General features: G+C 40.3%; 1 protein-coding gene across 1 annotated transcript in view; it reads right to left on the bottom strand.

Moving 5' to 3' along the window:
* ZNF558 (zinc finger protein 558) overlaps positions 1-15247 on the bottom strand; it is a 386595-nt gene that overhangs the window by 369983 nt on the left and 1365 nt on the right. The window contains exon 2 of the mRNA XM_049881363.1: positions 6907-7039. The gene's annotated coding sequence lies outside the window, so the exon portion shown is untranslated. The remainder of the gene's footprint in view (positions 1-6906; positions 7040-15247) is intronic.

The following is a 15247-nucleotide window of genomic DNA, read 5'->3' as shown; positions in this document are numbered from 1 at the left end:
CAGAGCAGAAGTATCCAGGCCTGGACAGGCTGGATTCAACTGATTTCCTCCAGGAAGTCAGGGGTCCAAAGTTGAGGTTCTAGGTTCACATATGTAATTTTACCCTTAGTCAATGAACATGCACACTTTTATTTGGTATCGACATGGGTGAATTTTCAGGGAGAAATATTTTTCAAGTTTAGTCAACGAACTCACCATGTTTCATTGACTTTTTAATTACATGCAATTGAAACCCTTCTGGTGTTTTGTTTTGTTTTTTTTTTAATTGTGCTTTAAGTGAAAGTTTACAAATCAGGTCAGTCTCTCATACAAAACCTTACATACACGTTGCTATGTACCCCTAGTTGCTCTCCCCTAATGAGACAGCACACTCCTTCTCTTCACCCTGTGTCCATTCAGCCAGCTTCTGTCCTCCTCTGCCTTCTCATCTCTTCTCCAGACAGGAGTTGCCAACATAGTCTCATGTGTCTGCTTGAACCAAGAAGCTCACTCCTCACCAGTACCATTTCCTACCTTATAGTCCAGTCCAATCCTTGTCTGAAAAACTGGCTTTGGTAAAGGTTCCAGTCTTGGGCTAACAGAACGTCTGGGGACCATGACCTCTGGGGCTCTTCTAGTCTAAGTCATATCATTAAGTCTGGTCTTTTTAGGATAGTTTGAGGTCTGCATCCCACTGCTCTCCTGCTCCATCAGGGATTCTCTCTTTTGTTCCCTATCAGTGCAGTCATCAGTAGTAGCAAGGCACCATCTAGTTTTTCTGGTCTCAGGCTGATGTAGTCTCTGATTTATGTGGCCCTTTCTGTCTCTTAGGCTGATAATTACCTTGTGTCTTTGGTGTTCTTCATTCTCCTTTGCTCTAGGGGGGTTGAGACCAATTGATGGATCTTAGATGGCCGTTTGCTAGCGTTTAAGACCCCAGGCGTCACTCACCAAAGTGGGATGCAGAATGTTTTAACAGATTTTATTCTGCCAATTGACCTAGATGTCCTCTGAAACCATGGTTCCCAGAACCCCCACCCCTGCTACTCTGGCCCTCAAAGCATTCGGTTGTATTCAGGAAACTTCTTTGCTTTTGGTTTAGTCCAGTTGTGCTGACCTCTTTTGTATTGTGTGTTGTCTTTCCCTTCACCTAAAATAGTTCTTCTCTACTATCTAATTAGTGAATACCCCCCTCCCTCCCACCCTCCCCATTCCTGTAACCATCAAAGAATATTTTCTTCTCAGTTTAAACTGTTTCTCCAACTCTTATGATAGTGGTCTTATACAATATTTGTTCTTTTGCAACTAATTTCAGCATAATGCCTTCCAGATTCCTCCATGTTATGAAATGTTTCATGGATTCATCATTGTTCTCTATTGATGTGTAGTATTCCATTGTGTAAATATACCATAATTTATTTATCCATTCATCTGTTGATGGGCACCTTGGTTGCTTCCATCTTTTTGTTATTGTAAACAGTGCTGCAACAAACATGGGTGTGCATATATATGTTCCTGTAAAGGCTCTTATCTCTCTAGGATATATTCTAAGGAGTGGGACTGCTGGATCCTATGGTAGTTCTATTTCTAGCTTTTTAAGGAAGGGCCAAATCAATTCCCAAAGTGGTTGTACCAGTTTACATTCCCGCCAGCAGCATCTAAGTGTTCCAGTCTCTCTACAACCTCTCCAACATTTATTTTGTGTTTTCTGGGGATTAATGCCAGCCTTGTTGGAGTGAGATGGAATCTCATTGTAGTTTTGATTTGCATTTCTCTAATGGCTAATGATCGTGAGCATTTCCTCACGTATGTGTTAGCTGCCTGAGTGTCTTCTTTGGTGAAGTGTCTGTTCAAACCCTTTGCCCATTTTTTAATTGGGTTATTTGCCTTTTTGTTGTTCAGTTTTTCCAGTATTATGTAGATTTTAGCCATCAGACACTGATCAGAAATGTCCTAGCTAAAAACTTTTTCCCAGCCTGTAAGTAATCTTTTTACTCTTTTGGTGAAGTCTTTGGATGAGCATAGGTGTTTGATTTTTAGGAGCTCCTACTTATCTAGTTCCTCTTCTGGTGTTTTTGCATTGTTAGTAACGTTTTGTATACTGTTTATGCCATGTGTTAGGGCTCCTAGTGTTGCCCATATTTTTTCTTCCATGATCTTTATCATTTTAGATTTCATATTTAGGTCTTTGATCCATTTTGAGTTAGTTTTTGTACATGGTGTGAGTTATGGGTCTTGTTTCATTTTTTGGCAGATGGATATCCAGTTATGCCAGTACCATTTGTTAAAGAGACTGTCTTTTCCCCATTTAATTGACTTTGTGCCTTTGTCAAATATCAGCTGCTCATATGTGGATGGTCTGGTGTGCTTTTAAACTGCTTTTTTTCATTTCATTTGTAGCATTATAATATGTAATCAATATTCTTCCTGTTGCTTTTAGAATTAAATCTTCCTTCCCCTTGAGTTTTGTTTTTTTCTTCACTCTCAGACGATGACACCACCAGTCCCTAAGCTTTGGAGAAATCTGGGAGGATTCCTGAACTCTTTCTCTTTCAAATTTATAATAATCAATCAACCAACACATGAGAAAATAAGTTTTCTCTAAGGAGCACTCTCCTGCCTCTGTTCCTGTTTCTTTCTACCCCCACTTGCTCACCCAGCTGACTCTACCCTTTTATTTCGTGGTCTCATTGTAAACGTTCTCTTTCTCTCTTGCATGGTCTTTATACCAACCAGTGTCTCCTGTTTGAGCGTTATCCCTCCTTTTATTATTTTCTCTAATAGGACTCTGATTTTAATTCACATCTTTATTTCTACACTTATTATTTTCAGCATAAACTAGGAGCATGTTTGGTATGCAGCATCTCATGCCCGTTCCAGGCCTGTTGAATCAAAATATTTTAACAAGATTTCCGAGTTATCCACATTGACATTCAAGTTCAAGAAGCACTGCTTTATAGTCTGTAACTCAAGGAATGACCATTCCCTTCAACTGATGCCCTTTGAACCACCTACATCTACATTATATCTCCCACTGTCTTCCTGATCCACAACCAATCTCCATGTCTAGGCCTCCTACAGTCTTCCTTAACTTGCTTATAACAAGCTCCTGCCTGGTGTCATGCAATCATGGTTGCCACTTCCAAAATCTATTTGCAGCACAGGAGCTGGAGTGTTCTGCTTAAAATTATAAATATACTCATGCCTATCCCTGCTTAATGCACATCAGTGGCTGTCCACTGCCCTTCAAAAAGCCCATAGTAGTCAGCAGGGTTCTAAAGAACAGCATGGTTCTAAAGAACTCCTCCAATCTGGCTCATGACAAACACTCCTGCCCCGCAACCCACGCTGTTTTGTCTGCTTCAATCATCTCTGACTTTCATCAAAGAATGGATGATATTGGATTCTCTGCTGCATCAGGGATTTATGCACTCAATCTTTTCTAACTTAAATACTCTTTCTACCCACACCCATCCACATGCTACCAGTCCTGCTTAACTGTGTATGCAGCAAAATCTAACTAATTTTTTGAATCTTCACTTAAGTAATTTTCCATTTGAAGCAGTCTAACCTGGCTCTAGGGTTGTTAGGTCCTTCTATTACAGGTATCAGATGTCCCTGGCTTTTCATTATGTATTTAAAACTGTGTCCCATGCTAGGCTATAAACCTATAGGCAGATACTCTGTATTTTGGGTTTGTTGTTCTTGTTCCTTCTGGCCTATGACACCTATCATTGATGACACACACAAACTAATATATATATATATATACACATACATACATATATACATATATATATATATACAAAGCCTGGAGCAGCACTATCCAGTGACACTTTCCATGAAGGCAGAAATGTTCTCTTTCTGCACAATCCAATATGGTAGCCACTAGCCCCATGTGGCTATTTAGCACTTAACATGTGACTTTTGGTTTTAATTCATTTTAATTAAAATAGCCACACCTGCCTAGTGGACATCACAGCTCTAGCAGACTCACCAGAATCCTAAGCGACCAACAAGCAGAGAGGGTGTGAAAGCTGCCATCACCACAACACACAGCTTCACAGCTTTTTGTTAGCTGGAAGTCTGTCACATGGGAAATAAAGCTGGTAAAAGCAAAGGTAACATTCAGTCCAGCTTGGTGGTATTTATAGAATTAAGGTTAATGTCGACCTAAACTGCATTTAACACATTCTGAAAAATGCAATGATATTTAGACATAGAAATGAGTGGGTGTAATGAGGGGACAGAAGTAGCACTGTGAGGAGGTGTCATTTGAAGTGAGACCTGAATTGTAAGAATTATCAAAATCCTACAGTTAAGGTTTCCTCTAATCAGAGGAAATGCCTGGCACGAAGGATGAAAGGCAGAGAAAATCCTGACATCTTTGAAAAAGTTTTTTTTAAAAATGTGTCAAGAGTTTATCTAACATGAGAGTGAGTGTTATAAATTTAATTCAGAGAGCTATGCATAAGCCTGACGGAGCAGAATTTTGTTTGCTAATGCAAAACATATGCATCTTATTCCACATGTGATTGACAGCTCACTTGGTTTATATTATCAAACTATGTCTCTTGCTGCTGGGTGAGGATTATACCTTCTTGTGACAAGAGAAAAAGTAGAAGAAAAGTTCAGAGGTTGCTTTCATAAGGTAGATGTCTCACAGAGTAGCCTGGACTATTTCCCCTAAGCTAGGGAACGGCTCACATGTCCATCAGTTTGTCATATTGTGCTGGCTTGCATGTTGCTATGGTGCTGGAAGCTATGCCACCAGTATTTCAAGCACCAGCAGGGTCACTCATGGTGGAAAGGTTTCAGAGGAGCTTCCAGACTAAGAGGGACTAGGAAGAAGGACCTGAAAGTCTACTTCTGAAAAAATTAGCCAGGGAAACCTTATGAATAGCAGCAGAACACTATCTGAAGATGAGCCCCTCAGGTTGAAAAGCATTCAAAATATGACCAGGAATGAGCTGCCTCCTTGAAGTAGAGTCGACCTTAATGATAATGGATGGAGAAAACTTTTGGGACCTTCATTTGCTGATGTGGCATGACTCAAAATGAGAAGAAACAGCTACAGTCATTCATTAATGATAGGTATGTGGAATGTACAAAGTATGAAGCTAGGAAAACTGGAAGTCGTCAAAAATGAAATGGAACACATGAACATCAACATCCTAGGCATCACTGAACTAAAATGGACTGATATTGGCCATTTTCAATCATAGGGTCTCCTGTGCCGGGAATAACACATTGAAGGGAAATGGTGTTGCATTTATTGTCAAAAAGAACATTTCAAGATCTATCCTGAAGTACAAAGTTGTCAGTAATAGGATAATATCCATGTCCCTACAAGGAAGACCAGATACTATGACAATTACTCAAATTTACACACCAACCACTAAGGCCAAAGATGATGAAATTGAAAATTTTTAGTAACTTCTGCAGTTTGAAATTGATCAAACATGTAATCAAGATGCATTGATAATTACTGGCGGAAGAGCTACAAAAGTTAGAAACAAAGAAGAGGGAATTGCAAAATATGGCCTTGGTGACAGAAATAATGCCAGAGACTGCATGACAGAATTTTACAAGACCAATGACTTACTCATTGCAAATACCTTTTTTCAACATAAATTGTGACTATACACATGCACCTCACTGGACGGAATATACAGGAAGCAAATTGACTACATCTGTGGAAAGAGGCCATGGAAAAGCTCAATAACAGTCAGAAAAAGGTCGGGGCCAACTGCAGAACAGACTATCAATTGCTCATATGCAAGTTCAAGTTAAAGCTGAAAAAAATTAGAACAAGTCCATGAGAGCCAAAGTGCAACCTTGAATATATCCCATCTGAATTTAGAGACCATCTCAAGGGTAGATTTGACACACTGAACACTAACGACCAAAGACCAGAGGAGCTGTGGGATGACATCAAGGATATCATATATGAAGAAAGCAAGAGGTCACTGAAAAGACAGGAAGGAAAGGAAAGACCAAAATGGATGTCAGAGGAGACTATGAAGCTTGTTCTTGAACACCGGGTAGCTAAAGTGAAAGGAAGAAATGATGAAGTAAGAGAGCTGAATAAAGGGCAGCTCAAGAAGACAAAGTAAACTATTATAATGAAATATACAAAGACCTGATGTTGGAAAACCAAAAGGGAAGAAAATGCTCAATATTTCTCAAGCAGAAAGAACTGAAGAAACAACTTAAGCCTTGAGTTGCAATTCTGAAGGATTCTATAGATAAAATTCTACCAGAATGCTCCTTACAAGCAACGATGGAGAGACCACGTCTTAAATACTTTGGACATGTTGTTAGGAGGGATCAGTCCCTGGAGAAGGACATCATGCTTGATAAAGTACAGGGTCAGCAGAAAAGAGGAAGACCCTCAACAAGATGACTGAAACAGTGGCTGCGACAATGGGCTCAAGCATAACAACAACTGTGAGGATGGTACAGGACCAGGCAGTGTTTTGTTCCATGGTACACAGGATTGCTACGAGTCAGAACTGACTCGACAGCACCTAACAACAACAACACAGGTAAAATACTGAACGACGCAGGAAGCATCAAAAAAAGATGGTAGGAATACACAGAGTCACTGTACCAAAAAGAACTGGTTGACATTCAATCATTTCAGGAGGTAGCATATGATCAAGAACCGATGGTACTGAAGAAAAAAGTCCAAGCTGCACAGAAGGCTCTGGTGAAAAACAAGGCTTCAGGAATTGATGAAATACCAACTGAGATATCTCGACAAATGGATGCAGTACCAGAAGTGCTCACTCATTTACGCCAAGAAATTTGGAAGACAGCTACCTGGCCAGCTGAATGGAAGAAATCTATACTTACGCCCATTCCAAACAAACATGATTCAACAGAATGCAGAAATTGTCGAACAAAATCATTAAAAACACTCACAAGTAACATCTTGCTGAAGATCATTCAAAAGTGGTTACAGCAGTACATCGATAGGGAACTGCAGGAGTTCAAGCTGGATTCGACAGGGGACATGGAACGAGGGATATCATTTCTGCTGTCAGATGGATCTTGGCTGAAAACAAAGAATACCAGAAAGAAGTTTACCTGTGTTTTATGGACTATGCAAAGGCATTCAACTGTGTGGATCATAACAAATTATAGATAACATTGTAAAGAATGGGAATCCCAGAACACTTATTGTGTTCATGAGGAACCTATACATAGATCAAAAAGCAGTCATTCAAACTGAACAAGGGGATAATGAGTGGTTTAAAATCAGGAAAGGTGTGCATCAAGGTTGTATCCTTTCACCATACCTATTCAATCTGTATGCTGACCAAATAATCCAAGAAGCTGGACTATGTGAAGAACGCAGCATCAGAATTGGAGGAAGACTCGTTAACAACCTGTATTATGCAGATGACACAACCTTGCTTGCTGAAAATGATGAGGACTTGAAGCCCTTACTGATGATGATCAAACAGTACAGCCTTCAGTATGGATTAAACCTCAAAATAAGGAAACCAAAAATCCTCACAACTAGACAAATAAGCAACATCACAATAAATGGAGGCAAGTTTGAAGTTGTCTAGGATTTCATTTTACTTGGATCCACAACCAACATCCACGGACGCAGCAGTGAAGAAATCAAACTATGTATTGCACTGGGCAAATCTGCTGCAAAAGATTTCTTTAAAGAGTTAAAAAGCCAAGACGTCACTTTATGGACTAAGGTGGGCCTGACCCAAGCCAAGGTGTTTTCAGTCACCTCATATGCATGCAAAACCCGGACACTAAGGAAGACCGAAGAACTGATGCCTTTGAGTTATGGTGCTGGTCAGAAGAAAGAACAAATGTCTTTGAAGAAGTATAGCCACAATGCTCCTCAGAAGCAAGGATGGTTAGACTTCATCTCACATACTTTGGACATGCTACCCGGAGGGGCCAGTCCCTGGAGAAGGGCATCATGTTTGGTAGAGGGTCAGCAAAAAAGAGGAAGACCCTCAAGGAAAAGGACTGACACAGTGGCTGTAACAATGGACTCAAGCACAAAATGATTCTGAGGATGGCGCAGGACTGGGCAGTGTTTCATTCTGTGGTACACAGGGTCGCTATGAGTTAGAACTGACTTGACAGCACCTGACGACAGTGAATGGATGCTGATGTCATTTACTAGGATGGGAAAGCCAAGTGAGGAGCAGATTTTTTAGGTGAGATTGTAAAAGTTCTGTCTTGGACATGTTAGTTTTCAGAGTCATAGAGCCCTTGGTGCTCCAGGTAGACTATGGGAAGGTTTTGGTGTCTGAGTCCATTGTTACCCAAGAGCCCATACCTGAACCTATAGGTTGCCTCCTCCAGGACACTAAAAATCAAACTGTGACCTCTGACACAGTTTCTATTGCCACTTCTGAAGCCTCAAGCTACAGAAAAGTAAGAGCACAGTTCTGGCACGGATCAGGCCTTTAGAAATTGGACGTTAATACTGTGGAGTTATCTGAGATTCTGAACTAGAAGAATTCCTCAGTTTTGAATGAAGGTTTCAGTTGACATGCAGTGACTACACTACCAGTCATGTCTCCAAGAGTAACTCCAGTCCAGGAAGTGAGTACTTCTAGCATATCTATCTCTAGGAAAGAAAAAGGAAAAAGGCACCACATTTTCCTGTCGATGTTGAGATTACAAGTGGTGTTTAATGGTCATTCCTCCTCTACACATTTTTGAACTTTTGGAAACATGCAGTATTTTTAGTTTTAAAGTATAAGAATATTTATTTTCTTCACACACTAGTTTTCAATGATCGATTCTTAGATATGATACCTGTGGCGCAAAGGGTTTCTCTTATATATCGCCTTTCTGGCCTTGGGTTTATAATTCCGCCAAATGTAATGGTTGGGCCACAGCCTATTTTGTGACTGGTCTACTTTACGTGTTTTGCACGGATTGGTCTGTATACTGTGCAAATAAGGACATGAAACCACCCAAAAGGATTAAATGACCTTGGGAAAACTGATGGTTACTATGCAAATCAAGCAATTGTGGTCTACTGATTTGAGGTCTGGCTGGAAGGGCCATGCCTTGAAACTGAATGTAAGGGCTAATTCCTACCGTCTAGAAGAGCCTGGAGTGGACAGCATCCTTTGGATGTGGTGTTCCTATGCTAAAAAAAAACCCTCCTAGACCCAGGAGAGAGAGGGAGTCTTAAAATGGATGATGGTGTGAGACAGAGAGAAACAGTGGCGATCACAGCAAAGCCTAGCAGCAGAGAAATGGCAGTGGCAGTACCAGAGGTGGGAACCACGGGATCAACAGACTGACAAGGTGGTGTTTGCCGGCCCATGGAGTAAGGTGGCTGCAGTGGGCCTGCCAGCCCACAGAGTGAGAGACAGCTGAGTGCCTTTGGGGAGGCCAAGTGGGGTGCTACCAGGTACTTGTTTGTGGATAAAGATTTGTAACACTTGCCCAAGCAGGGCAGAGGCCCAGAGAAGGGCCTGCCGGCTGCCTGTCTGCAGATGTGGCTAAGAAGCAGCTGAGAGCTGTCTTGGTTGGAAGCTGTCCTCACTGATGAACTGCATCCTCAGTTATATCCTGCTGCTTCCAGGGTGATCCTGATCCTGAGCTGTAGCTTGTTATTTCCCTAAAGAACCACATAATCGTCAGTATGGTCTGTAAGTCCTGTGTGGTCACTGCAAGAAATTACTGAACCCAGAAGACAAGTACAGAGGGCCATGGGTACGGCTGGTGTCAGAAAGAGTGAAGATTTGGGAGTGGAGGTATGCCTGACCTTCGCCTCACAGGGACCAGCTTTGTGCTGATCTTGGTGATTCTCATCCCTCCTCCCAAACCCAGACAGGTTCTGAAGATAGATTACGATACCAAAAGCACAAGCAACAACAGACAAAACAGATAAACTAAAAAGCTTATGCTTCGGGAAAGAGGCCCTGGATAAGTAAAGCATTACCAAGAAAGAAGAAAAAAGTGGGAGTCCTCACACTACCAGACTTTAGAACCTACTATATAGCCACTATAGTCAAAACAGCCTGGTACTGGTACAACAACAGATACATAGTCCAATGGAACAGAATTGAGAATCCAGACATAAATCCATCCACATATGAGCAGCTGATATTTGACAAAGGCATAAAGTCAGTTAAACGGGGAAAAGACAATCTTTTTAACAAATGGTGCTGGCATAACTGGATATCCATCTGCAAAAAAATCAAACAAGACCCATACCTCACAAACACTAACCCAAAATGGATCAAAGACCTAAATATAAATTCTGAAACGATACAGATTATGGAAGAAAAAATAGAGTCAACATGGCATAAACAGTATATAAAACATTACTAACAATACAAAAACACCAGAAAAGAAACTAGATAACGGGGAGCTCCTAAAAATCAAACACTTATGCTCATCCAAAGACTTCACCAAAAGAGTAAAAAGATTACCTACAGACTGGGAAAAAGATTTTAGCTCGGACATTTCCAATCAGCATCTCATCTCTAAAAATCTACATGATACTGCAAAAACTCAACTGCAAAAAGACAAATACCCCAATGAAAAAATGGGCAAAGGATATGAACAGGCACTTCACTAAAGAAGACATTCAGGTAGCTAACAGATATATGAGGGAATGTTCACAATCATTAGCCAGTAAAGAAATGCAAATCAAAACTACAATGAGATTCCATTTCACTCCAACAAGGCTGCCATTAATCCAAAAAACACAAAATAATAAATGTTGGAGATGTTGTGGGTAGACTGGAACACTTATACACTGCTGGTGGGAATGTAAAATGGTTCAACCACTGTGGAAATCGATTTGGTGCTTCCTTAAAAAACTAGAAATAGAACTACTATACGATCCAGCAATCCCACTCCTTGGAATATATCCTAGAGAAATAAGAGCCTTTACACTAACAAATATATGCACACCCATGTTCACTGCAGCACTGTTTACAGTAACAAAAAGATGGAAGAAGCCAAGGTGCCCATCAACAGATGAATGGATAAATAAATTATGGTATATTCACATAGTGGAATATTATGCATCGATAAACAACAATGGTGAATCCACGAAACATTTCATAACATGGAGGAATCTGGAAGGCATTATGCTAAGTGAAATTAGTCAGCTGCAAAAGGACAAATATTGTGTGAGACCACTATTGTAAGAACTTGAGAAATAGTTTAAACACAGAAGAAAATATTCTTTGATGGTTACAAGAGTGGGGAGGGAGGGTGGAAGAGGGGTATTTGCTAATTAGATAGTAGAGCAGAACTATTTTAGGTGAAGGGAAAGACAACACACAATACAAAAGAGGTCAGCACAACTGGACTAAACCAAAAGCAAAGCAGTTTCCTGAATAAACTGAACGCTTCGAAGACCACCATGGTAGGGGTTTGGGGACCATGGTGTCAGGGGACACCTAGGTCAATTGGCAGAATAAAGTCTATTAAGAAAACATTCTGCATCCCACTTTGCAGAGTGACATTGGGGTCTTAAATGCTAGCAAACGGCCATCTAAGATGCATCAATTGGTCTCAACCCACCTGGAGCAAAGGAGAATGAAGAACACCAAAGACACAATGTAATTATGAGCCCAGGAGACAGAAAGAGCCACATACACCAGAGACTACATCAGCCTGAGACCAGAAGAACTAGATGGTGCCCAGCTACAACCAATGACTGCCCTGATGGGAAACACAACAGAGAACCCCTGAGGGAACAGGAGAACAGTGGGATGCAGACCTCAAATTCCCGTAAAAAGGCCAGACTTAATGGTCTGACTGACACTGGAAGGACCCTGGAGGTCTTGGTCCCCAGACCTTCTATTAGCCTAAGACAGAAACCATTCCCGAAGCCAACTCTTCAGACAGGGATTGGACTGGACTATGGGACAGAAAATGATACTGGTGAAGAATGACTTTCTTGGATCAAGTAGACACAGGAGACTATGTTGGCAGCTCCTGTCTGGAAGGGAGATGAGAGGGCAGAGCACGTCAGAAGCTGGCCGAATGGACACGAAAATAGAGAACGGAGAGAAGGAGTGTGTTGTCTTATTAGGGGAAGAGCACCTAGCAAGGTGTATATAAATTTTTGTATGAGAGACTGACTTGATTTGTAAACTTTCACTTAAAGCACAATAAAATTTTTTTTTTTAAACTTAAAAAAAATCTTATGCTTCAAAAGGCTTTATCAACAAAGTGGAGAGACAACCTACAGAATGAGAGAAAATATCTGGGAATCATATATCTGACAAGGGTTAAATATCCAGGATACATATAGAACTTCTACCACTCAACAACATGAAGACAAAGAAATTATTTTAAAAATGGGCAAAAAATTTAAATTGATATTTCACCAAAGAAGATATACAAATGCCCAATAAACATGAAAAGATGCTCGATGCCATTGGTCACTAGGGAAATCAAAACCACAATTAGATACCATCTCAACCCTACTAAAATTGTTACTATCAGAAAAACAAAACACAACAAGAGCTAGAGAGAATGTGGAGAAATTGTCGGTGGGCTTGTAACATGGTGCAGCCTCTGTGGAAAACAGTTTAGTGGTCTTCAAAAGGTAAACATACAATTACTCTTATGAGCCAGAAATTTCCATTCCTGGGAGCCCTGGTGGCACAAATGATTTAAGCACTTGGCTGCTACTGAAAGGTTGGCAATTTGAACCCACACAGCAGCTCCACGGGAAAAAAAAAAATACCTGGCGATCTGTTTCCACAAAGATTACAGCCTAGAAAAGCCTAAGCAGCAGCTCTACTGTCACGTGGGGTGGTTATCCGTAGAAAACCGACCCGACAGCACCTAACAACAGGTATATACCCAAAAGGCTTGAAAGCATGAACATAAAGAGGTATTATTTGTTTTCAAAAGTGAAACAATCCAAAAGTTCATCAAGAGATGAACAGATCAACAGAATGTAGTACACCCATAAAGTGGAACATTACTCAGTCATAAAAAGAAATGAAGTTTCATAAAAGCTTTGACATGGGTGAACCTTGAAAACAGTACGCTAAGTGAAATAAGTCAGACACAAGAGGACAAATATTGTATAATCCCATTTACATGAAACACCTAGAACAGCAAAGTTTATCAGTGGCCATCCAGGGTTGATGGGAGGGAGGAGGGGAGTTAATGCTTAAGAGACACTGAGTTTCTGCTAAGCATTATGGAAAAACTTGGAAACTGATAGTGGTAATGGCTGCACAACATGGTGAAAAGTAATTGTTACTGAATTGTACATGCAAGAATGGGTGAAATAGGAAGAGGTGTTGTTACATAAATTTTACCACACATACAACGATAGAATGAAATGACACCATTAAAAAAAAAGAAAGAAAGAAACTTAGTTTCTTGGTCTGACTGTGTGAATGAAAGGAGGAAAATTTAGATACTACGGGGACATAAGGGGAGTATTTTAAAGATTTAATGCCAACCTTAGGCTGTATTAACCTAGAGAAATAAAATCACATTTGAGGAACTGCAGTGTGTAATGACGGGACTTTTTAAGGTAAGTGGGTCTGGATCGCCTCATTATATACATATAATTATAATAATAATATACATACTATAGACATATTTTATATACATTTTTGGGTTTTTATATAAAATTTTATATATATATAAATTTTTACATATATATATGTCTATCCCAAGTTTTTTTTTTTTTTTTACTGGGATAGACATATTTTATATATATATATATATATATATATAAATATATAAAATAACTGGACTGCTTTCATAACAAGGAGCCCTGGTGGTATAGTGGTTATGCAGCTGGTTGCTAACCAAAAGGTCAGTGGTTTGAACCCACCAGCAGCTCCTCAGGAGAACGATGTGGCAATGTGCTCCTTGGAAACCCTACGGGGCATTTCTACTACGTCCTATAGGGTTATTACACCTCAGAATCGACTCGATGGCACACAAGAACAATTTCCATAACTAAAACATCTCATGAATTATAATTCTAAATAGTTAAAAAAAAAAAAAAAAAAGAGAGAGAGAGATTACACTACTGGCAAGGAGTTAGCAATGATTTCTCAAACAGGACACCTAAATGTAGACATTTTAAATATTGGAAGTAATATATGCAGCTACTGCACGACTCTGTTGTTGTTGGGTGCCGTTGAGTCCATTCCAACTCATGGCTACCCCATGTGTGCAGAGTAGAATTTCTCCATAGGGGCTCAAGACTGGCATCCTTTGGTAGCAACTGCCAGGAGTATTTTTCGAAGCACCTCTGGGTAGGTTCGAACCACCAACCTTTCAGCTTAACCATTTGTGCCACCCAGGGACACCCTACTTGACTCTTTATTGCCTGTACATTTTTCCTAAGTTTTTTCTATGTAAAACGCTCTCCTTTGTTGCTCTTACGTTCAAGAAATTTGAAATACACATATTACCTGCATTCTACATCACTTCATTTGCTTCAAAAAAGAAACATTTTCTAGTCATACTACAGATGCCACAAATCATTTGCTCATCAATTTAAGCTTCAAGTTCAAAATTATTTACTATAGATCATGACTTTCTACTAGTTGCACATTTCACATTTACTTAAGCAAGAGTGCTTCGTAAAATAATTACAACAAAGGATGAGGTACTTTCTGCAACACTGTAGTATGAGTGATCCTCTAGGCTTTATTCAAATATTTTGATTACTTTCATTACACTTGCTTCCTATTTTGCCTTCGTTCCCAATATTCACTGCTTTCACGTGGGGAATATGCACAGCTTTTGTTTCAAGAAGCTTTCAACCTACTCAGAACTGTGGTTCTTTGGTAGCAAAAAATGTGGCTGAATCACCAGCATCCAATCCTACACAGATTCTGTCTCAGCCATTCCTCAGATTGGGCAAATCCGCTGCAAAAGACCTCTTTAAAGTGTCAAAAAGCAAAGATGTCACCACGAAGACTAAGGTGCACCTGACTCAAGCCATGGTGCTTTCAATCGCCTCAAATGTATGCAAAGGCTGGGCGATGAACAAGGAGGCCGGAGAAGAAATGATGCCTTTGAATTGTGGTGTTCATGAAGAATACGAATACACCACGGAATGCCACAAGAGTGAACAAACCTGCCTTGGAAGAAGTACAGCCAGAATGCTCATTAGAAGCAAGGACGGCAAGACTACATCTCACATGCCTGGGACATGTTATCAGGAGGGATCAGTCCCTGGAGAAGGACATCATGCTTGGTAGAGGGTCATCGAAAAAGCGGAAGACTCTCAACGAGATGGACTGACACAGTGGCT

The sequence above is a fragment of the Elephas maximus genome, chromosome 3, assembly GCF_024166365.1.
Source record: "Elephas maximus indicus isolate mEleMax1 chromosome 3, mEleMax1 primary haplotype, whole genome shotgun sequence".
In the NCBI taxonomy this organism is placed as follows: Eukaryota; Metazoa; Chordata; class Mammalia; order Proboscidea; family Elephantidae; genus Elephas; species Elephas maximus.
This window is presented reverse-complemented; position numbering and strand designations above follow the sequence as displayed.